The sequence below is a fragment of the Panthera onca genome, chromosome F2 (genome assembly GCF_046562875.1).
Source record: "Panthera onca isolate mPanOnc1 chromosome F2, mPanOnc1 haplotype 2, whole genome shotgun sequence".
NCBI classification, from domain to species: domain Eukaryota; kingdom Metazoa; phylum Chordata; class Mammalia; order Carnivora; family Felidae; genus Panthera; species Panthera onca.
In genome coordinates, this window is record NC_138356.1 from 72525520 (window position 1) to 72550561 (window position 25042).

Consider the following 25042-nt stretch of genomic DNA (forward strand, 5'->3'; position numbering starts at 1 on the left):
GATGCATCACAGTCGAGAGCGTGGGCACTGAACCCAGACCCCCTCGCTTAAAATCCTGTCGCCCACCAGCTATAGGACTTTGGGGAAGTTAGCGTCTTGGTATCTCAGTTCCCTCGTGTATAAAATAGGGATTAAAAACAGTGTCCCCCACCTCTCCCCCCAAAAAACCCACCACTGCCTACTTCATTGGATTATTATGAGGATTAAATGAGCTCATGGAGGAAAACTATTCAGAACAGCACTTGACATGTATTCATACACAGCAAACATTAGCTATCATTATTGATTCCAAGTCCAGTGGTTTTCGCACTGGGCCGTGACAAATGTCCCTACCCTCCACCCGCCAGATCACCTCAGGCATGAAAGAGAGACCTGGCCAGCGGAAAGATCCCAGAGAGACCACGAACTCCACCATCCAGAGGAGCCGTCTCAGAGAACAGGGGTCAAAGGTTCTAAGGCATTGCATTGCACAAACTCATCCTCTCTCAGCTGCACCTTGACCGTCATTTGTAGAGTCCCGAGGGGTGGTGGTGGGTGGGGGGAGGGCTTCTAGGGGAAAGGACATCACGTGAGACACGGGCCAGCTCAGCTCCCCAAGGCCCAACCACTGACCATACACCAAAGAACAACCTCTTAGCTTGAACGAGCTTTGAGGATCTGAAATGCTTGCCACTCTTCCCCAGAGAACCCAGTGCCCACAGCGGTTATGAGCCTCCAAAGCAAAGTGCCCTTGGGGGGACACGCTGCCCCCCAGGCCTTGAAGACGAGAAAGATGCCCCCACCTCTCCACCCTTGATCTCACTGTAACCCGGCCAGGAGCTATCGCCTTTATGCAGATGAGAAAGGGAGATTCCAGGATAAGCAGTGGCTCATAAAGGTCACATAACTAGTCAATATCAGTGCCTGGACTAGAACTCAGGACTCTGAGTCTCAGTTCAGTGCTACTTCTCATGATCTTACTCTGTCTCCTGCATCAGCATTTGACTCCTTCAACTGCATCAACTGCCTTTCTTGCTTGCTCCCTTTTTTCCTACACATTTGCTGTCTGCTCTGCACTGGGGGTTATGAGGCAGAACAAAGCATTTTAAGACCCAGCCCCTGGCGCCTGGGGGGCTCAGTCAGTTAAGGGTCTGACTCTTGATTTCAGCTCAGGTCATGACCTCACAGTGGTGAGATCGAGCCCCACATCGGGCTCTGCTCTGAGCGGGGATTCTGCCTCTCTCCCTCTGCCTCTCTCTCTCTCTTCTCTCTCAAAATAAATAAACATTTGGGAGAAGACCCAGCTCCTATGCGTCCCCACCCCGTCCTGCAGGGCAAACACACTGGAGGTGCTCAGTAAGCTCTCGCTGATCTGAATCAAATCTTTTTTGTTGCTACTGTTCTGATATGGATTCTGGTTTTCTTTCCTCAAAATGGCAATTTTTAACCTCGTAAAAAGGTTCTTCCTCTCTCTAACCTAAAAGAAGACTGAATAGGGGTGCCTGGGTGGCTCAGTCGGTTAAGTGTCCGACTTCGGCTCAGGTCATGATCTCGCGGTCCGTGAGTTCGAGCCCCACGTCGGGTTCTGTGCTGACAGCTCAGAGCCTGGAGCCTGCTTCGGATTCTGTGTCTTCCTCTCTCTGCCCCTCCCCTACTTAGTGTGCTCTCTCTCTCTCTCTTGCTCTCTCTCTTTCTCAAAAAGTAAATAAACATTAACATTTTTTTTTAAAAAATCAGAAGACTGAATATATTAAGCTGGTCTCCACTTGGCAACTATAGAATGCCAGGAGAGCTGAGCCCCTTCGACAAAGCCAGGATCCCACAGGGACCCCAGCCTCCTCTGAAGGAGGCCCTGAACTACTTCTCCCTTCAGTGCAGAGAAATGGCAAGAAAGTGTGTCTGCCTTGGGGTCCGGGTGGGGGAGAAAAAGGCTCCCCTGGTCTCCTGTTGAACATCTGAGGTCCTACAGCTACCAGGATCCAGGAAACCCTTGGAGCCTCAGCTGAAGCATAAAGCCGCTCCGCAGAGATGCTTCTCCCCGGGAGAGGTGAGAGCTCGGGAGTACGAACCACCACGCACCCCCAAACCGGAAGATGCAGGAATAGGAACTGGCTCCTTTAGAATGAACCTACCGGGGCAACTTGAAAGAGAATGTCAGGACATTTAAAACACAGATGTGAAGTAAGGAACATACACCCTAATGAAAGAACAAGACAAAAGGACTAAAGGCTGGATTGATCTGAAAGAGAACCGAAGAGAATGTCTACAAGTAAAATGTAGGGTCATTAAGAATAAAGTCTCAGGGCTCCTGGGTGGCTCAGTTAAGCGTCCGACTTCAGCTCAGGTCACAATCTCACGGTCCGTGAGTTCGAGCCCCGCATCGGGCTCCGTGCTGACAGCTCAGAGCCTGGAGCCTGTTTCGGATTCTGTGTCTTCCTCTCTCTCTTCCCCTCCTCCATTCATGCTCTGTCTCTCTCTGTCTCAAAAATAAATAAACGTTAAAAAATTAAAAAAAAAAAAAAAAAGAATAAAGTCTCGACAATGAGAAAATTCAACAGACGTGACAACGCTGTGAACCACCGAAGTCGGTGCACCTGCCTCAGACTCCCTGGCAGGTGCCTGCCAACTGCCTGTGCCAGGCACGAGGGGCTGAGAGGAATAACGAGCCCCTCCCTTCACGATGCCCGGTCAGCAGGTGAGGCAACCATATGCACAAACGTGCTTCACGCAACATGGCTGTCGTGACGCTCCCGTTTATGGGATCCTTGCAAGGGATGCTTCTCCGACATCCTCTGACACTATCAGTACAGAAAGTGCTAGAGCAGGAGGAAAGGCAGGGGCGGGAGCAGGCCTCAGAATCTTCCGGCTTCCCGTCTGCTGATCGTGCTACGGAGCCACTCTGTATCTATCAAGGTCACAGTTACAAAGGAATGGTTGAGCACTCTTTCTTTTTTTTCTTTTTTCCTCCAATTTGCAAAAACCTTTCTACTTGGAAATAATTTCAGGAATAAGAATAGTGCAGGGGTGCCTGGGTGGCTCAGTCGGTTAAGTGTCCGACTTCGGCTCAGATCATGATCTCGCGGTCCGTGGGTTCGAGCCCCACGTCAGGCCCTGTGCTGACAGCTCGGAGCCTGGAGCCTGCTTCAGATTCCGGGTCTCCCTCTCTCTCTGACCCTCCCTGCTCACATTCTGTCTGTCTGTCTCTCTCTCTCAAAAATAAACATAAAAAAAAATGTTTTAGTAAATAAATAAAGAAGAATAACAATGGTGCAAAGAACACTCACCTGCCCTCTACCCAAGCCCCCCTGCACTTAGCAGTTCTTTGCTTTTTCCTTCTTTTTCACTCCCCGGTACTAAGTTTCACAATACCTCTACTCTGTCTCTGAACTACTTGAGGGCAAGTTGCATATATCACGGATGTTCACTGGAGCCCTCTTTCTGCGTTTCTACTCGAAAAGATAATTATTTTGGTACCAAGCCAGCACATGGCTGTGTTGCACACAGGCAGGGGTTCACAAAAGGCAGAAGCCTTGATGAGGAAAATGCAAGCCATTCCCCAGAAGCCACAGTGGGCGTGGTCCTGCCCCTCTCCTTCCTGCCCTGCCCACGGAGGCTCTGCACCCAGCGGGGGTCCTCTAGAACCTCCCACCACACGTGGGGGAAGCGCTCACTCTTCTTTGTCCCAAGTGGATCCAGACTCCCGTGGAGGGATCCCAAAACACTGCTCGCTCACTCTTCTGTTTTCCTAACTCTGTGCTTTTCGCATTTCCTGACTTAAAGCGGTAAAGGAAGAGGAAATGCCAAAAATATTACAGGATGAGTTAGTTCGTGGCATTTCCAAGCGATGGGGACTCAAGGAGCTGGCAGGGGAAGCTCAGGCGGCAAGCGACCTCTGCCTCCTTGCAGCCCAGCCTGCCGTGGCCGGCAGAACCCCTGTGGCTCTCCAAAACTCTGAAGATCTTGGGAAGCTGTTTTGGGGGGAAGATCCGGGACAGGAGCCCATTTTCCCCAAATAACCAAGAGGATGTCAGAAGTCTGGTCTTAATTAGCCCCTCACTGCCATGTGGATCCACAACACATCCTGGTGTATTTCCCTTCCTCTCAGAAGACAGGGCCACCTGCCACACACACGGGCAGGCCCTCGAGTTCCTCTGTCCCCCTAACGGTTCGGATGCATTTGTCCTGATCAAACCGCGTGCTCTCTCCGGACCGCTCTCGCGGTCCCTGCTCCCTGCTTTGGGAACAGGGCCGGCTGGGGACACTTGCACTGGCTCTGGAAACAAGGTTTTAGCTGCAGAAAAAGGCACACACAGTGTTGGGATTCACCCTGGGCTGGGAAATCAGCCATCGCCCACCCTCACGGTCCCCAGTCCTTTCTGGGAGTAGATACAGGGTAGGTGGGTGAGGAGAGGGTCTTCAGGGGTTGGATTTAATTTATCCTTGGGGCAGCCCGAGAAAAGTTAGCGTCCCTGAGTGGAGAGTGACCAGTCTGGCCTGCAGCCTAAAGAAAGGCACTGTGACGTGAATCCTCAACCCCACATCCTCACGCACAGCTGGGCAAGAAGGAAAGCTCTCATGAAGGTAAGAGTATTTGAGAGGACAGTGAAGATACGAGTGGAGCCTGATCTCCGGGCTCCCATAACACCTTCCCTTACCAGCCCCCGAAGACGTTCACTTCCTAATCCCCAGGACCTGCGAATTCGTTAGCTTACACAGGGTACACGGCAATAGGGAGTTAAGGGGGAAGATGGGATTAAGGTTGTTGATCACTGGAACTTAAAGGAGGGAGAGATTCTAGATTATACAGGTGGCCTGGTATATTCAAAAGCATCCTTAGAAGTGGAACAGGGGTGGAGCAATTGGGTGGCTCAGTTAAGCACCTGACTCTTGGTTTCGGCTCAGGCCACAACCTCATGGTTCACGGGTTCGAGTGCAGAGCATGCTTGGGATCCTCTCTCTTTCCCTCTCTCTCTGCCCCTCCCCTGCTCATGCTCTCTCCCTCCCAAAATAAATAAATAAACTTAAAAAAGAAAAAAGGAACAGGGAGCCAGGAGGAACACCCAGAGAGATGGCAGCATGAGAAGGACTCAGACCATCATTGTTGGCTTTGAAGACGGAGGAAGGAGACCTTGGACCAACGTATGTGGGAGGCATCTAGAAGCTGGAAAAGGCAATGAAACAGATTCTTCCCTAGAGCCTTCTATTCTCGAGCCTACCCTGTTCCTTCTGGAAGGAAGCTTCCCTAGAGCCTCCAGAAGGAACAGAGCCCTGCCAACACCATGATTTGGGCCCGATGAGACTCATTTCAGACTTCTGACCTCCGGCTCTATAAGAGAATAAGTTTGTGTTATTCATTCCGCTAGGTTTGTGGTCATTACAGCGGGAAGAGGAAACTAACACACCGCTTATCATTATACTTAGCCATTATAACGTAATTTTTATTTATATGCCCATCCGTCACTCTCCCATCAGTAATAATAAGAATAGAAACCAGCACGTGTTGAGCACTTAGCACAGGGCAGGGCCCGTACCACATTTTCCATAACCCTGAGATACTATTAAAAGGTAACTTGGACAAAACCCTTTCATGAAAGTAAACACAGGGATCTGGGGGGTCAGGGGGAACCACCAGCGGTATCCTCAAGGAGATAAAGACACGGGGATATTTTCAAAGATGAGTAGGAGTTAGCCTGAGAGAGGGGAAGAGCATAAGCAGACCCGCAGAAAAATGAAACAGTACGTAGGGCGCGTGCGGGCAAGGGCTTCGGTGGCTCGACTGCAACCTGCTCATTTCCACATCAGCATCTCTAGCCCACGGGCACCCTCTGAGGTCTGAAGTCACATGCCCGTGTGCCTGCGTGAAAGTCTCCACCTGGACGCCTCCCAGACACCTCTCCAACTTAGCATGGTCAATATGGAACCTGGTTCTCTCCAGAACACGTTCCGCCTTTATTCTTCCCCGTCTCTCCCCAAAGGACACCCAGCTGTCCATGCCGTAACCCAGGGGTCATCCTCAAGTCCCTCCCCGGCCTCACCCCCATTTGATCCATCACCAAATCTCATCAGCTCTCCCTGCAGGTTATAACCAGGTCACCCCCCCTTCCCTCCGCCGCCAGTGGTCTCAGCCGCTACCACATTTTCTGGATTCACGCAGTGGCCCCCGTAACTGGTCTCCCTGCTTCCACTCTGCTGTCATCAACTCTTTGTAAAGCAGTAAAAGTAATCTCTTAAAGATGTCAATTAGGGAAGGGGCACCTGGGTGGCTCAGTCGGTTAAGCATCCGACTTCAGTTCAGGTCATGATCTCACACTCTGTGAGTTCGAGCCCCGCGTCTGGCTCTGTGCTGACAGCTCGGAGCCCGGAGCCTGCTTCGGATTCTGTGTCTCTCTCTCTCTCTCTCTCTCTCTCTCTCTCTCTCTCTGCCCCTCCCCTGCTCGGGGGCTGTCTCTATCTCAAAAATAAATAAAAGCATTAAAAAAACAATGTCAATCAGGGGCGCCTGGGTGGCTCAGTCGGTTGATCACCCACTCTTGATTTTGGCTCGGCTCGTGATCTCACGGTTCCTGAGTTTGAGCCCTCAGTGTGGAGTCTGCTGAAGATTCTCTCTTTCTGCCTCTGCTCCGTCCCCGCTCGTGCTTGCTCTCTCAAAAAATTTAAAAATGTCAATCAGATCCCATTCCGGAGTCCAAGCTTAGCCATACTTCCCTCCGTACTTGGTTTGGAGGGGGACTCTCCAGCCTGGCTTAGAAACTGCCTCCCTCAAGGGGCACTTGGGTGACTCAGTCAGCTGAGCATCCAACTTCGGCTCAGGTCACGATCTCAAAGTTCGTGGGTTCAAGCCTTGCACTGGGCTCTGTGCTGACAGCTTGGGGCCTGGAGCCTGTTTCCAATTCTGTGCCTCCCTCCCTCTCTCTCTCTCTCTGCCCCTCCCCTGCTTGTGCTCCGTCTCTCTCTCAAAAATAAATAAGTAGGGGCGCCTGGGTGGCTCGGTCGGTTAAGTGTCCGACTTCAGCTCAGGTCATGATCTCACAGTCCGTGGGTTCGAGCCCCGCATCGGGCTCTGTGCTGACCGCTCAGAGCCTGGAGCCTGTTTCGGATTCTGTGTCTCCCTCTCTCTCTGCCCCTCCCCTGTTCATGCTCTGTCTCTCTCTGTCTCAAAAATAAATAAATGTTAAAAAAAAAAATTTTTTTAAATAAATAAATAAGTAAACAGTAAAAAAAAAAAAAAAAAAAAAAAAAAAAATTTAAAAACTAAAAGAACCTGCCTCCCTCTGAAACCCTCCCCTACAACCTCTCCGCCTGGCTAGTCCCTTCTCAAGTGCCCAGTCTCACAGAAGCCTTTTTCCCCAGCAAAACCAGGCCCACCCCCACTTCACTTCGGTCAAGATTTCTATCTTTTGTTGTGTTTCCTTGATAACAAGAATCACAGTCTTTCATTTGGGCTTCTCGGTCTGGCCCAGCCCCACCTCTGGAATGCAAGCTCCAGGCGGGCGGGGCGGGGCGGGGCCCAACTTGTTCGGCACCGTACCCTCCCCTCGGGACTTCGCAGGGTGCCAGCCTGGAGCAGGTGCTCGGTACAGGCTTGTGGCCTTGCCTAACCAAAAGAGCAAGTGTGAGGCTGCCACTGAAGGATGGGGCTGGAAATCGAAGGCCTTGAACACAGGGTCCTATTCATCTCTGCGGGACTGGTACCTCCCGCGGGGAAGCCACTTAGCATGAACTGGTGAATGAAGGATGAATCTGAAAAGTGCCATCCTTTCTCGGCAGGGCTCCCGAAGGGGCCCCCCTCTCCTTCTCTCCTTCTCCGGACTTCTCAGCAGGTGACATGACCAGGGCATGTAGCATATGCTCAATAAATGTTAGCTGTCAGCGTCCCTACTGCTTATGCGGGGGCTCATTTGTGCATCCTACAGAAAAGACTTCTTTTCGAGCCCGTGCCTGCTACGGGGGCTGGGAGAGAAGTATGAGGAGGAAACAAGAGAGGGAGAGATGAGTCAAACACAACCGAGAACCCAGAGCGAAAATGCAGAACAACACCGTTCCAGGTAACATGGGCTCCCTTTCTCCTTTAGACGTCAGCCCCGTGGGTGCGGTGTGGAGAAAAATGCCAGCTGGGAGGTGGGTCCTCACGAGGGGCGAGGGAGGGCCCCATCTGAAGGCACACATTCATTTTTGGGCCTGCAGGGCTCTGACTGACTTTGGAAATCTGGCTCACTGTGGCTGGTGAGAGGTGGAGAGAATTTCAATTTCCTTCACCAAATGGCAAGCCTGCGAACAAGTCCTTTCTCTCCGACATTATCACATACTAAAAATGAAAACCAGCCATTCGGAGCTCTCATAAAGAGAAAAATAGATGGGCTGCTTAGCTCACAAGATGCAGGAGGGCTGAAACTCAAGTCGGGAGAACATCAGAGGGTACATTTTGTGCTAAGATGCCACCCTTTTTTGGACTCGGGAGTTTCTATTTTTCACAAAAGAATGGGAGAGAGAGAAAAGTAATTCCCTATATAATAAGCCACCCATTTTATGTTTCAAATCCATGTGGTGGCTGAACAGTCGGGGTTAGGGAATTTTTTTTAACTCGCTATCTCAAAATACACAGTTTGAGATAACCACGTATCTCAAAAATAACAGCAGTAATAGATAAGGCAGAACACGGGGAAGGTACTGAAACAAAGGTTATAATGCAAATAGGACATATTTCCAAGCGTTTCGTGGCTGCCAGACCAGAACGTGCCAGAGTGCAAAGGAGCACTGGACTTGGAGTCCTAAGACTGGCCAAGCGACCTTGGGTGGGCTATGTCACTTCTCCCCGCCTCATATGCACAACAACCAGGGGACTGAAACAGTGGTTATGGAAGGTCCTTTTTCTTCCTCAACTGTAGAGATGCGCGGTTTTCCAGAAGTCCCTGCATCTTCTGGCTAAACAGTCCGCCTCCAATCACAAAACAGCAAGGCCTTGGGGTGACGGGCGCAACAGAGGGAAAACTAGCCTCGACCCTCGGTGCTGTTTTCCAACCCCCACACTCCGCAGCGACCCGTGCCCGGCTGTCATCCCAGAATCAATGTCTGCCGAGACAACCTGATGGAGTCTACGGGGAAAAGTGGAAGAAAGTTCTTGTTCCTTCGGATCGGTGCAAGCGAAGAACGCTAACGACGGGATGGTCTGGAGTCGGCTCTCCATCCATCCCCCTGCGCTAGTGGAAGGAGAAATTACCGAAGGAAACCGCTCTAGGAATGCCCGAGAAGAACTCTCCTCTCGGGATGTACGAAAACCGCAGGATACCAGACGCCAGCGAGTTTCTTTTCTTTCTTTTTTTTTTTTTTTCCCCCTTGAAACTTCACGTCGCGCTCAGAAAATGCAGCAGGTCCCAAAATGGTACGAGCGGGAACAACACAAGCCACTTCCCAGTCTCCCCGTGAACAAACCCCGAGCCCCGAACGGGGACGTCTGTTTCCCCTCGCGGGTCGTCTCGCTCGCTTTAAATGCCAGTGTGGCCCGGGGCCTGCCCGGCAGCGCCGCGTCCAAGCCGAAGCCGGGGCCGGGGCCGGGGCCGGGGCCGGGGGCGGGGGGGAGGCCGACCACGCCGGGCCCCGCCGCCCTTCCAGGAACGGCGGGGAACTTTCCTCCGCCGCGCACGGAGACAATGCCGCGAGGGCGCCCAGCCGCCGGGCCCCGGCGCCTCCCCGGGAGGGCGCGCGCAGCCACCGGCCGCCCCCCGCCCCGCGCCGGCGCCCCCCCACCCGACCCCAGAGCGGCCCCCCGGAGCCCGGGGCCGGCGCCCTCCCTCCCCGCGCCCGCCCGCGGACCCCCGCCGGGGGGCGCAGCCGGGAGCCCGCCCCGCGCCCCGCGCCCCGCGCCGGCGCCTCTCGGCGCGGGGACCGGGCAGGGGGCGCGGGCGACCCAGGGCGCCCCGCAACTCACCGGGACCGGGCGGGCCGCTGGGCATTATTCCATGGCTCGCGCGCGCCGCACCCCTCGGCCGGGCGCGGGCGGCCCTGGGGACGGAGGGAGGGCGGCGGGGAGGGCGGCGGCGGCGGCGGCGGCGGCGGCGGCGGCGGCGGCGAGGCGCGGGAGCCGAGCGCGGCGCAGGAAGGGGCGGGCGACCATGTGCCGAGGGGAGGAGGCCGCGGCGGCGCGGGCGGCTCGGACGCTCCCGCTCGGCGGCGGCGGCGGGCGCGGGCTGCAGGAAATCCCAGCACTTCGACAGGAAATCGGAATCCTGACTAAGCATTCCGGGCCCGGCGGTCGCTCCGCGCCGGGGGCTCCCGCCTCGCTTAACCCTTGGCCCGCCGGCGGCCGGCGGGGGGCGCGGCGGACCCGGGCGCGCGGGGGGCCCGGGCTCGGGGGTCCTCCCGCTCGGCCGCACGCCCCGCGCGCCCCGCCTGCCGCCGGCTCCGCGTCCAGGGGTGGAGGGGCCGGGATGCGCCCAGATAAAACCTTGGCCTTGGCGGGGGGCCTTTCGGAGCCCCCACTCCCCACCCCAGACACCAGAAGAGAGCCTGGGCCTCTCCCGTTCTGCAGAGGATGAACTTGCCACCTCCTGGCCGGTTCCCCTGTTTTCAATAAAAGAAGTGACTTTACCTGGCCGCCCCCTTGTACTGCTTCCCCTCTGCTAATCTCCCCAGTTTCGTCCAGCGGCAGGGGGGCAGGAATTTCCTCTGTCAGGATAGTATAGGAACAGTCGGGACAACAACAGTCTGGACTTCAGACTCTGATGCCTGTTGGGATCTAGACGTTGCTTTTTAATTTCTTGCTGTGTCACCCTGGGTAAGTCACATAACTTCTCTGAGCCTCCCTTTCCTCAGATGTGCAATGAGGCGGAAATACTACCCCCGCCCCCCAGGTTAAAGTTGGGAACCAAATGTTTAGACAGGGACCCACACGTTGTAAATGCTCAAGTAAACGATAGTCCTGATTGCTCCTATGACCATGAGAGACATCTGAGAAAGGAGGGTTTCAACTCATGGGGTCTGTGCCCACTTACAAAGCCTTAGAATTTCATTTTCTTCCTAATCACCAAGTGATTATTTTTCTTTGCAGGATTTCAGAAACTGCTCTTAGCAGAGGAAAAGGTTACTGGCTGTGGCAGACCCCCTTCTGGTGAAATCTGAAACTCACAAGCCTCCCAGAATTTGGGATTTTTGCTCTTAACCCAACAGTCAGGACATTGTGGGGGTTTCTTTAAAAGTCTGAAGAGGCTTTGCAAAGTTTGAAAACCAAAGTAAATATCTGTCCGGTCAGGCCGGGAGTAGGCGGCCAGTAGGAGCGATTCACTGTGGTTTCCCACAGAAATGCCACATTTGGGGGTTTCTACCTGGAGGATGCAGCTTGGTGGTTTTGCTGTGAGCGGTTCAAATTCCTTTGAAACCCAACCAGACTTTGAAGAGGGAACAACATGCCCGTGAGTGAAAACGGAAGCTTGAAATGAACCTGTTGGGAACCGAAAGTTGGGTATCCTCCCCTCTACTCCACGTCAGGACCAGACATCAGCTTTAGACCCAAGTTGATCTCTTTTCTGCAACTCTTTTTCGGGAGTCAGAAGCGGTGAGACGGCCTCTGGGCTTGGCAGCAGGACTCCAGGGTCCTGCCCCAGGCCCTTTGCAGCTGCTGTTCCCTCTGCCTGGGAGCATCTCCACTGGGCTGTTCTTGGCACACAGCACACAGCTCAGAAGTCAGCTCCTCAAAGGGGGCTTTCCCCAGCCGTTTGATCTACTTGTGTCGGGCACCTACTTCCACCCCTGTCTCTCCTGCACATCACACGCCCTGTTCCACTGCTTCATAGCCCCTATCACTACTTAATTTATCCTGGTTGGCTGCTTATTTATCTGTCTCCCCCTGCGTGGGTGTGCTCCATCAGAGCAGGCTGCTGCCTGTCTCCGTCACTCCTGTATGCCCACGCCAAGAAGAGTGCTGGCCCGTAGGAGACCCTCAACAAAGCCATGTCAAACGCATGAAAGGGGCAAACAAGATTAGGGTGACCGGTTCATTCTGTCCCTTGGTTCCCTGTGTCTACTGCTTTGGCGGAGAGGCTCTCAGATGAGAAAGCCCAGTGTAATGGGAACTCTATTAATGGTCCTGGAAAGTTAACACTCTAAGTAATTAAGACTGTCAGATGACGTCACTGCAGTCTCGTTGGTACAGTCCCAGTTAATTTCTCCCTCCTTTGCGCTCCCCCCAGCACTTCTGTTCATTTAAGGAACGTATTTATCACATTATATGCTTGCTCAGTGAGCGCTCTCCTAAATCGGATGGCAAGCTCTTTGACGTGGAGGGAAAGGAAAGGGGCCTACATTGATTGACCACTTACTGTGAGTGGGGCCCCGAGCAAGGTGAATTCGAAGTCATTAAAAGACATCGGTTAAGTGCCCTTAGCGTGTTCAAAAACTTTCCAGGCACGAGATCTGCAAAGATGAACTATTCTTGCTTTCCAAGAAAAACAGACCAGGACGTTCTATTTAGAAAGCAGGGAAAGGATTACTCTCACAGAGGTATGCACAGGGTGTCATGGGAGCTGTACAGAGTATGGGGAAGGGTTCCTAAATCAGCATGGGGGGGGGGGGGTGTCTTAGTTTGGGCTGCTATAAAAGAATACTATAGACAAGATGACCGACTTAGGAACGACACAAATTGACTTCTCACAATTTTGGAGGCTGGGAAGTCTAAGATAGGCCCAAACAGATCTGGCGTCTGGTGAGAGCCTGCTTTCTAGTTCACAGACTTTCAGCTAAGTACTTTCAGGGGATTCCCCCGTGGAATTGGGTCCACTTGCCCCCTCTTGCTAATTCCCTCTTTACGCCGTCTGTCTCTTCCCTGTCTCTTTCTCACTCATTCCTTCTTCTTGGATCAGTCGCTTCCCACGTAAACCAACTGCACCAAATTCCTTATCCCCATGTTTGTTTCTGGGGGATCCCAATCCAGGACAGCATCCATTCATTAATTCACGGATAATTGATGGACCAGGCACCCCCTATGTGCCTGAGGAAACACGGAGCATGAGGGTGGGCACATAATATATTTGGGTAATGGCCTGAGGGGTACGTGTTCAGGCATGGAAAGCAATGAGATTGAAAAGCCTTGTACCATTTTCCATTTGAGAACACTGAGGCACAGGAGTGTTCAGTAAGTGGCTCAAGGCCACACAGCGCGCAGAGGAACTTGGGAGTCCAGGCTCTAACCACCACCCTGTACTGTGTCTCCTGACGGCTAAAGATATTGGTGCAATTGGTGAATTCACTCGTGGGGATTGTGTAGCATGAAAAAATCCTGGGATGGAGACTGATCTCCGAGGGACACCCTAGGCAGCAGAGGAAGATGTGCTCACAAAGAAGACTGAGAGGGAGGGGCCTAGAAGGGGGGTGAGAAGAAAACCAAGGGTAAGGGAAGAGATTCCTTCTAAACGTTAGGAACGGCCAACACTCAAGTGCCCCAGAGAGTTCAGTCACATAAGGATAGGAAAGCAGATATGCATCTCATTCAGCAATCGGAAGGCTGACAACTCTTGCCAGGGCTGTTTCAATGGGGTGGAGGGATTGGAAGCCAGGTTGCAGTGGGAGATGGCAAGTGTAGACAACTCTTTTCAGAAACAAGGCTGTCTAGCTAGTGGGAGGTGAGGGGTGGAAGATTCTTTAAAGAGGGTAAGTGAGCATCTGTGCTTGATGGGAAGGTCCCAGGAGAGTGGGAGAGGCTGAAGAGGGAGGGCGGGTGTACTGATGGAACAGAAACAGGATGAGCAGGGATGGGGGGGGGGGGTGGAGATGAGGCCTGGACCAGAGGGGGCCACCTTGTCCGTCGGAGCAGAGCGGGGGCAAGGACAGGACTCCAGTTCCACGGGGAGTTGATCCTGGATTCCCAGACTGGATCTTAGGTGGGCTCTTAAGGTCCCCTGGTCTAATTCCTTGTGACATGTCTGCTCTGGGCGAAAAGAATTCATTCAAATGCAGATGAATACAAAGTGACTTCAGCCTCCAAATGGAAAAGAAATGGCAGGGAGGAAGAGTTATTTTGGCCCAAAGTAGGTTAGTAAAGTGGCAAAGGAGAGGATGAGTAGGACAGACTTCGGAGCCAGAACAGACCCAGCTTGGTGACTGATGGTGGGAAGGAGAGTGGGGGGCGGTGGGAGGCGAGAACATGGGGGCCAGGGGGAGCAATGAGGCTTACCTGGGAGGAGGGGGAGGAGGAGGAGCAGCAGCGGGGAGGGCGGCATTTAAACGCATGATAAAGAGCACGGGAGGGGAAGGTTTTGAGGTGGAAGGTAATGAGTTCCTGTTTGTGCTCTGTGCTGGGAAGGCCGGTGGGTAGGTAAGAGTCTGCAGCTTTGCTGGGCTGGCAAGGAGGGAGAAGGCAGTGGGCATGGGGGTGGGGGGGGTGCGGGAAGAGGGGAGGCACAGGGACCTTCACAGTTGGCGATCAAGCACCTAAACAGCTAACACCCCTTACTAGCTTCTCACAGTCTTGCTGGAGACCAGCTTCTCCAATGCACAGTTTCCCCGCTGGACCAGGTAATTCCTTGTTGTGGGGGCTCCTTGTGCTTTGCAGGATGTCTCGCAACATCCCCGGGCTCTCCCCGCTGGATGTCAGTAGCCACACCCCAGCTGTGACAACAAAAATGTCTCCAGGCATTGCAACATTGCAAAGTGTTCTCTAGTTGAGGGCCCCCCCCCCCCCCGCTCTATCGTCTTTCCCTCGAGTCACGATGCTGCTCAGAAGGTGCAACTTTGCACAATCTTCTTCAGCAGGAGCACCTGTTCCCGTTGTGGAGACACATTGCCAGGGTTCAGACCGGGGTTCCTCCAGTCCCCTGGGTTGCGACCATGAGCTACTTTCTTCCCTTCTCTCGGCTTCTATTTTGTTGCGTTGTTTAGGGTTTTTTTCTTGTTTTGCTTTTCCTCCGTAAAACGGCGTTTTTGAGAGGCTGAAATGAAGAAATCCGTGTAAAGGGCTTGGCTCTGTTTGGAGCACGAGTTAGCCTTCCTTCCCTTGTCGCTTTTACCAGTAATATTCATAGTGCTATGTACACACAGGTGAGGCATCTAAGCATTTGGGAATTGGGGCCTCAAGATCTGGATGTCCCAGACGAATCACAGACAAGAGGGCACACTTGAAGCTGTGGACGTCTAAGGCATCTTGAGAGGGTGTAGATAGAAAGAAGGGAGGTTTGAGCAAGAACCCCACAGAACACTGAAATTTCCTGAGCAGCTGGAGGAGGAGTCTGCGGGTGAGATTTGGGTGGTCGGAAATGTAGATGGGGAACCAGGCGTGAATTTTGCATCTAGCCAACGTGAAGCAGCAACCCCGCCCGTTGGGTGGTGGGAGATATGTCAGCACATTGCCGGGCTGTGGAATGATGTTGATGTCGATGTGGCCACTTGAGCCAGGGGTTGTGTAGGTATGAGCGCTCATTTAATGCTCGCGACAAGGCTAGGGCTTAGGTACTGTTTATCATCCCCATTTTATGGTTGGAGAAACTGATATGTAGAGAAGGAGGTGGAGGTGAGGTGGGTTCGTCGGCGAGGAGGGTGGGAGAAACGGCCTTTCATGCCGAGAACCACAGGAGCAGACGCAGAGCCCCAACACCCTTGAGTATCCATCGGGGTTAGTGGATCAGAGACTGTGAAGCAGGTGTGCAGGGCTGGGGGACAAGCCTGGGTGGGCCCCCACGAAAGGGGGATGCCCAGCAGTGCCGCGGCCGGCCATACTGAACCCCGAGGCCAAAGGCAAATTCAGTCATACTGACCCTGTCTTTATTTAGAAGTTTGAGGGGCGTGTGGGTGGCTCAGTCGGGGAAGTGTCTGACTCTTGATTTTGGCTCAGGTCATGATCTCACAGTCTACGGGTTCGATCCCCACGTTGGGCTCCACGTGGAGCCGGCTTGGGATTCTCTCTCTCCCTCTCTCTCTCTGCCCTTTCCCTGCTCCCTCTCTCTCTGTCTCTCTGTCTCAAAATAAATAAATAAATGAACATTAGAAAATAAATAAAAGTTTGATATTCATCCTGGACTTTTTACATTACTTTTTCTTTTAAAACATATTGAATTAAAAAAAATTTTTTTTTTATCTTGATTACCGAATTTGTTGGCATGTGCTTAGCTGGACTGAACGGAATTCCAAACTTTTCCAGCCTCCTCGACCTTGCTGCTTATGATTCAGATTCTAGCCTGCCTCGCTCCCCTGTCCCTTAGCCAGGAGAAGGCAAGGGTCCTGGTTTCAGCCGCACATGACAAGAGTCAATGAGGAAGGGGTCATTCTACAGGAAACCAAGTGCTTTTAGGGAGAAACGGATACGGGGCATTAAAACCTAACACTTGTCCACTCCACTTTGGGCCACCTGGAGATCCTTGGTGCAAAGAAGAAAACATTCTGGGGAGCGGGGAGAGGAGGTAAAGAAAGAATGGAAGGCGGGCTGAGGACACATAAACCCACAACACCAGGTGTTTAAGAACCTGCACGTGGTCTTTAGCCTCGATTTCAACTCTGGCTCACCTACCACCCCTGTGATTTTGCCTGGTAACTTAAATCGTTGAGCCTCAGTTCCCCACAAAACAGGGATAATGAAAGCACACGTGTCATGAAGTGTTAGGATTAAATGAATTGAGTCACACGAAAGTGCTGGAACATAGTGAATATCCAGGGTCTTATCGTCATAGTGTGTATCAGCATTTTAAAAGTTATTCTTTTTTCAAGCTATTGAGTAATGAAGGAAAGAGAGATGGATAGTAATGTCTCCAGAGCGGATTCCGGGGGAAGGGGGGATTTTTGTTTGTTTTTCCAGTTGAAGGAGAACGGGAAGGAGTGGGGGGGGGGGGCACATATAAGTAAGTGGCTTTTGAGCAGTGGTTCCTCACCTGGTTGGAAATGCCTGCCATACCTTCCCAAGTCAAACTCACCAATTCACAGAAAAGTTGTGATGCACCAGGGCCACGCCTGCCTGGCCAGCATGGTCAGGGACAGAATCCAGATTTCCTAATGCCCAGGGAGGTATGTCTCCCTAAAAACCTGGTTTACTGGACTGTATCTAGTCACTGTCAATCCTGGAGGCACTCCTTGTGCCCAGATCACAAGAACGTGAGATGCAGTGAGGTCTTTCTCATCACATTGTTAAACCAAAAACAACAACAACAACAACAACAACAACAACAAAACCCTCTTTGTAAAAGCTAAACCGGGAAGGGTGCTGTGAGACGAACACCCAATGCATTTCTTCCAGAGATGCTAAGCATCAGGGAAAATGCTTTCCGTCGTTAGGTTATTAATTTTAAAAGCTCCATTTCCAGCTATAATGGAGCTTTGTGATAAAAGGGGCAGATAAATGGGTCATTGCAACAATCTGTTAAGGAAGTAAGGTTCTCTTCCGTTTTGGGTGAAATTAATAAGGACTTCACCTTCTATTCCTCTTGGGAGGTGACCCAGAACGAGCCTTCCCTGACCTTTTAGGGTTGGGGTCGGTCTCTCCTCTATGTTCCTAGAATGTCCAGGGATCAGTACTGGTGGGGCCTTTACTGCAGTGTCCTTTATCTCTCTCTTGCAGACCCGAGGGCAGAGACTCTCTCATTGGCCTCTGTACATCCCGCAGTTAAGTGTGTGCTCAACCCACATCTCATCAACGAGTGCTTGCACGCTTTATGAAACAGCACCCCCTCTTTAGCTATGTGAGAAAACCTGCTCGCTTCCTAAGCAAGCAAAGTCAGGCAAGGAGGGTTTCAGGGCAGGCTTCTCACACTGATACACTGTGCTGAGCAGAAACAATTATGTGTATTAGTAACAGTATGAACTTTGATAACAACCAGTAGCTAAGATGTATTGAGTAGTTTCTCTGTGTCTGGCACTGGCATAGAGTTCTAAAGATTCCAACGGCACTTTCCAATGATTATCTCATTTAATCTCAAAATAAATTTATGAGGCAAGCCTATTAACATGTACATTTTACAGATGAAGAAACTGAGGCTCAGAAAAGTTGCTGCAGACACAGAGACTCTGTCTCGGGCCAATTCACTGTTACCTTCATGCTCTCTTGCTGCAGACTGAGCTCCGGGGATCAAAATAGGTCATGGAACGCAGACTCCGTATCTAAGGCGTTTATGGCATATCTGAGCCATAGATTTATAGTAAAATAGCAGGTCGCTATAGTCGGTGCCTACTGTTTCAGGAGAAAGTGGAAAATCCTCCCCCGGTGGTTTTGTAAATAGTCCTTAATTGAACTCAGCATTGGTATCATTACCACCGAGTTCTGCAATTAACCAGCCTGGAGTTTATTTGCTAGGTTGCAGCCACAGAGATATTTACACATCCAACTTTTAACTCTAGGAAAGATTTTCAGCCTGTAAATTGCTTACCCAGGCGCAATCATAGCTGCTAGGAAACTGCCTGGGGCCATTTCGGGGGATGAGAAAGAGAGAGGATTCCCCCAAAGCCAGCTGTTGCTACCCCAGAATAATAACACTAACAATTAAGAACTAACAATTGTACAGTCCTTTTAAAATTTACAAAGCACATTCTCATACAGTGGCGTGCCTAGTTTTTAATTCCCGTGAGAGTGGGAGGAGTGGGCTGGCGTGAGGGTTATTGTTTGAAAGAAGAACCCCCAAAGGTTTGTTTCCTCCAGGGCTGTGGCGACCTTAACCAAGGTCGGGTGAACACCTCCTTTGTACTGGGAACTGTACTAGGTGCTATGGTGAGCAAAACAGACCCTGTGCCTGGACTCATGAAGCTTATAGTCTAGACGGGGAGAAAGCAACACTGCAATTCAATAATACACACGGATAAATGCAAGATTACGACTATTATAGAGCTATTGGAGAGGTACAAAATGCAGTGCAAACCCAAAGTGGAGGGATTTAACGTAATCCAGATCAGGGAAAACTCTTCTGAGCAGAGATGAATGAGAATGAACTAGGCAAAGAAAGAGGGAAAAGTGTTGTTTTTTTTTTATTAAATTTTTTTTAACGTTTATTTATTTTTGAGACCCAGAGAGACAGAGCGTGAACGGGGGAGGGGCAGAGAGAGAGGGAGACACAGAATCTGAAACGGGCTCCAGGCTCTGAGCTGTCAACACAGAGCCCGACGCGGGGCTCGAGCTCACGGACCGTGAAATCATGACCTGAGCCAAAGTCAGCCTCTTAACTGACTGAGTCACCCAGGCACCCCAAAAGTGTTTTAAGCAAAGAGAACAGCACATATAAAGGCCTTAGGGTCAAAGAGAGTGTATTAGTTCTGCTGCATGAAAAAGCACCCCGAAACTTCGTGGCTTAAGCAATGGCCAGACCATTCAGCCCCTTAATTCTGTAGATTGGCAATTCAGCTAAAATCTGCTGGGCAGTTTTCCTCTGACCTTAGCTGGTTCACTCATATACTGGTGGGCATCTCCCAGGTCAGTCAAAAAGGCTCATCCCTGAGGGCGCCTTGGTGGCTCAGTCAGTTCAGCGTCTGACTTCAGCTCAGGTCATGATCTCATGGTTCGTGGGTTCAAGCCCTGAGTCAGGCTCTGTGCTGACAGCTCAGAGCCTGGAGCCTGCCTTGGATTCTGTGTGTCCTTCTCTCTCTGTCCCTTCCCCACTCACACTCTGTCTCTTTCTCTCTCTCTCAAATATAAACATCAAAAAAAATTTTTTTTAAATTATCTCTGGGTCTTGCAGGTTGTACCTTGTCTGGCAGGTTACTGCAGGTTTGTTGACGTAGGATCAGGGTCCTGAGATGAACAAGAAAGGAAGCTGCAAGGCCTTTTACAGCTGAGGTCCAGCACTCACCGCCTCATTTCCGCCACATTCTACTACTGACCAAAGCATCTTTAAATATAATCAATAGGAAATAGAATCTTAGAAATGGAAGGGATTTTCAGCATAGTCTAGTCCAGGTGACAAAGAGCAGGTAGATTTGAATGAACGGAAGGGTGCAGACATCAGGTATGCCCAGCTTCAGCATCTCTAGTCCATGGAATGTTGTACAAAAGGTCTGGAACTAGTTTCTCTCCCCTGGGATCTTCTGGGCTCCTTGTCCTCGCCCCCTCCACAGTGACGTCAGAGAGGCTTATCTGAAATGCCAACCTAGGGGCGCCTGCGTGGCTCAGTTGGTTAAGCGTCCGACTCTTGATTTTAGCTCAGGTCATGATCCCACAGTTTGTGGGTTTGATTCCTGTGTGGGGCTCTGGTGCTGACAGTGTGGAGCCTGCTTGGGATTCTCTCTCTGCCTCTCTTCTCACACTCTCTCTCTCTCTCTGTCTCAGAAATAAATAAACATCTGGGGGAGAAAAATAAATGCAAACCTAACCTTATAACCTTTGATGTTTCCCCAATGCCTGCCAAGCCTGTTGGTACACCAAGAATCACCAAGAGGGACTGTTTAACATACAAACTCCTGTCCTCCACTCTAGATTCATCAAATGAGAATTTCTGGGTTTGGGACTGGGATCAATATTATTTAAAAGCTCTGCCGAGGAGTTAGCTGCAGCTGATTCAGCTTTTTGGGAGTCACTGGCTGCAAGGTAGTCCAGACAGAAACTTTTCGAGAAAGGCTCTCTAGCATTATTGATCTCTGCAGCTCAGACGGGGCCTCTTTACGAAATAATCTGTCCTCCCTCTCTGCACCACCCCCAGAACTCATGTCTCCTGTTCACTGTGCACCCACTATATCCTGCACAGACTTTTTATACTGTTATTATTCAAATCGGCTTACAAATCTGCGACATTGTCACTCCCCTGCCCCCGCCCTTTCCCCACTCCCAAGGCAACCCTGAGATCAGTTATCGTATTGACTTCAGTGCCTACCGGAGGACCTGGCACAAAATTGATCTAATCCAACTGATCCGAGTGCCCATTGGTGGGTGAATGGATAAACAAAATGTGGTATATACATGTCTCATTCAGCCAAAAAAAAGGAAGGAAATGTTGACACGTGCTACAGCATGAACGAACCTTGAAGACATTATACACAGTGAAATAAGCCAGTCGCAGGGAGACAAATACTGTATGATTCCACTTACGTGAGGTGCCCCCAACAGTCAAATTCACTGCGACACAAAAAAACCAGAAGGGTGGTTGCCGGGGAAGGGGGGGCAGGGAATGGGGAGTTAGTGGTTAAGGGGGACAGAGTTTCAATTTTTCAAGACGGGAAGAGTTCTGGAGATGGATGGTGTGGTGGGGACGGTTGTCCAACAAGGTGAGTGTACTTACTGTCCCTGAAATGTAAACTTAAAAGGGTGCAACATAAGAAAATTTAGGAGGGTAAATGTTATGTCCCGTGTATGTTACCACGATGAAAATTTAAAAGCAAAACTGAGCCCATGAAAGCGTGGATGGTCACCAGGCGTTTGTGGAACACCTCCAGGATCAGAACATTTCCTGGCAAGATGACTTTGCCAGAGACCAGCTCTATTATAACTTGGACTCTTCAAGATAATGGCTCCGCACATATTCCACGGAGCCGCCGATGGGTGACGGCCAGCTGAGGTTAGGCCAATACCGCTGGCTCTCCATCTCTCTGTCTGGCTCCCGAGGCTTGGCCCCTCTTCAGACTTCCTCATCCGTGCCTGTGGCCTCGGCACAATTCTCCCTGGCAGCCTTGGTGTGGGTCTGCCCCAGACTCCCACAGCCAGTGGACCCTGCCCCACACAAACCCGAAGGACTCAGCTTCCAGCTCAGGCCACCTTCTTTGGAAGAAGCGATCGGAGAGAAAGTCCTTTCTTAAATACGGCCAAGACCTCTGTCCTTATAACTTTCCTCTCTATGGTTCAAATTCTACCTTCACCTCCGTCCCAGTGGATTCTGACCCGGTTATTTCTGGGATCCCCAAGGGGGGTCTCTTGTGGGCTTTAAACGGGCCCGTTTACTTGAGGCCTCTTGTGGCCGTCTTCTGCCCTTAAAGCCTCCCATCAGGTGCCAGGTCCTGCCACTGTTCCCACCACCAGGTACCAGAACAGAACCCCTGCCCATCCTGATGTCCCCCAGAGCCCCCAAAGTCACAGACTCCAGATGCAACTCTGATGGTGCCTTTGTCTCATCAAGCCTCTTCTGCCACAGAGGAGAGTCACAAGGGATGCCTTCGAGAGGCTTCTGTCCCTCATTCTTCATTAGTCCCCCAAAAGCCAATTCTAAAGCGTCTTTAGAATTCTTTGCCATTTTCCATCTCCAGCACACCAACTAGGCACACAGTAGGACTGCCCTGCATCTAACCCGTTTCCCGTCCCCGTGCCCCCTACTCTGTCCAGATGATAAAGCTATGGCCCCACAGAGAAAGTTATTTAAGCAGAGTGATAGCCTGAGGCTATTAAAGCCAGGAATAAATCAGTCTCCAGAGAGCCCTGGGAAATCACATAGGTGCCTTCGTGACATTCATCTCGAGCTTCAAGGTATTTTTTTTTAAGTCACTAAGAAAACATGTTTTGTGTTAAACCGCTCACCCAGCCCTTCACTCTCCCTCGCTTCAATCTTTTGTTCTTCCTTTCTGTTAGATACTAACTAGGTTTCAGTTAGAAAAAGACGGGTGAAATCCAGCAGTGACATTGCTAGAAACATGAAGCCTTTTTTTTTTTTTAACTATAAGCTGAACAAGTGTTTCCCTGAGGGCAAATGCTAAAAAAACAAAAAAACCAAAACAAAAAAAAAGATATGGAGGGGAACCTCCTATTCTCCTGAGACGGAGCACTGCTGTTCCTTTCCTACTGGATTTGTTACTTTCTCTGAATGTGGTGTCTGAGTCAGTCTTCTGGAAAAGTCATTACTCCTGTCTGTGCCTCTCTTTACTCCAGTGTAGAATAGGCTTTGATGGTGTCTCTAATGATTTCCAACTGGAAAGTGGTACCCGGTAAGCCAGGCGACAGATTCATTTTATCCATCCGTCCCTCCACTGACTCATGGACCCATCAAGGATTTACTGAGCATCACCAAGGTTCATGCACTCAACAAGTGTTTACTGAGCACCAATATCAAATCTCAGTGAACAAGAAAATAAAAGAGACAACAATCCCTGTCCCTGTGGAGCTTACACGAGAGTGGTGAAACATATGCATGGAAAATTGGTAAATTACATAATGTATCAGAGGGGATCGGGCCCATGAAGCAGAAAAAACCCAGCAGCTCAGGGTCAGGGAGCATCAGGAGGACGGGGACAGGGTGGAATCAAGGCTGCCATCTTTCTCTTTATTGTGGTAGAATATACATAACACAATTTACCGCTTAACCATTTTTTTAAAGTTTATTTATGCACTTATTCATTAATTTTAAGTAATCTCTACCCCCAACGTGGGGCTCGAACTCACAACCCCAAGATCAAGAGTCGCGTGCTGAGCCAGCCAGGTGGCCCTCACTTTAACCCTTTTTCAGCGTCCAGTCCAGCAGCATTAAGTGTATTCACATCATTGTGCAGCTGTCCCCACCATGAATTTCCAGAACTTGTTCATCTTCCCAGCTTGAAACTCCGTCCCCACTGAACACTGACTTCCCCCTTCGCCCTGCCCCCAGGGCCCGGCAACCACCATTCGACTTTCTGTCTCTATCACTGTGACTCCTCTAGGTACTTCATGTAAGGACAATCCTGTAAAAATTATTCTTCCAAGGCTGGATTGTGTCACTTAACGTGATGTCCTCAGAATTCATCCATATTATGGCATGTGTTGGAATGTCATTCCTTCTTAAGGCTGAGCAATATTCTGTTGTATGGATAGACCACATTTTGTTTATCCCTCGTCAGCCAGCGGGCATTTGGGTCCCTTCCACCTTTTGGCTCTTCCGAATCAGGCTGCTGTGAACACAGGTGTGCAAATATATGCCCACTTGCGTTCCTGCTTTCAATTCTTTTGGGTACATACCCGGAAGTAGAAGTGAATCATATGGTAATTCTACACTCGACTTTTGGGGAGCGGCTATGCTGTTTCCCCCAACAACTGCATCTTTTCACGTATTCCATCAGTAACACACAAGGATTCGTATCTCCACATCCTACCAACACTTGTTGTCTTGTGTTCTGTGTTTTTTCTTTTTGTAGACATTTTAATGGGTGCGAAGTGGTATCTCCTTGTGGGGCTGGTTTGCATTTTTCTTTTTTTAAATTGTTTTTTAATGTTTATTTTTGAGAGAGAGAAAGAGAGAGAGAGAGAGAGAGAGAGAGAGAGAGAGAATGAGAGGTCCTGAGTCAGGGAGGGGCAGAGAGACAGAAACACAGAACCCGAAGCAGTCTCCAGGCTCTGAGCTGGCAGCACAGACCCCGATGCAAGGCTCAAACTCATGAACTATGAGATCATGACTTGAGCTGAGTTCGGACACTCAACCAACTGAGCCACCCAGGCGCCCTGATTTGCATTTTTCTGGTGATTAGTGGTATCGAGCATCTTTTCACATGCATATTGCAAATCTTCTTTGGAGAAATATCTATTCAAGTCCTTTGCCCATTTTTAAATGGGCAAATTAAATTTGTTGTTGAGTTTTAGGAGTTCTTCGTGTATTGTGGATATTGATTCCATATCATATATGTAATTTGCAAATGTTCTTTCTCCTATTCTGTGGGAGGCTGTCATTTTAAGTGGGCTTCATAGAGAACGCATCACTTGGGCAAAGACTTGAAGGAGGTGCCGTTCGAAGGAAAGGGAATGACAGAATCTGAGAACATGCAGACTGGGGGATTGAAAAGAACCGAAAACAGGCCCCTAAAATCATTCTTAAATGATTATAGGGTTTGCCACTGCCTTAGGGATTCAGAATCAGGCACATAATATGGGGGCGGGTGTGTGTGCGTGTGTGTGTGTGCGTGTGTGTGTGTGTGTGTGTGATTGCAAGAATGGTGATTTTTCTCCCCTTGCTTCATTTGTTCCCAGAAGGCCCTCCTTGAGAGCGACATTCCGGGCTCTCGCTCATGTGACTGCTCGCCCCAAACTCTCCCTGGGCTGGACTGTCTCTAGGTCTAGAGGGGCAAAGTGTTAGCAAATCCTTTTGGCCAGGAGTATAACACCATGACCTGCCATCAGTTTCATGGGTCGTAAAGATGGCCGTCTGCTCTCCATCTCTCTGTGTCCCACCTCCCTCCACTGGTTCTACAGTCAAGAGGAGAAGAAAAGGGTTATTATTTATGGACCGCCCCC

General features: G+C 50.7%; 1 protein-coding gene across 2 annotated transcripts in view; it reads right to left on the reverse strand.

The window, feature by feature from the left end:
• The window catches only part of ASAP1 (ArfGAP with SH3 domain, ankyrin repeat and PH domain 1), a 346739-nt gene extending 336707 nt beyond the window's left edge, over positions 1 to 10032 (reverse strand). For both annotated transcript variants that reach the window (XM_078441687.2, XM_078441686.2), the window contains exon 1: positions 9905 to 10032. The gene's annotated coding sequence lies outside the window, so the exon portion shown is untranslated. The remainder of the gene's footprint in view (positions 1 to 9904) is intronic.
• Positions 10033 to 25042: the final 15010 nt, after the last annotated feature.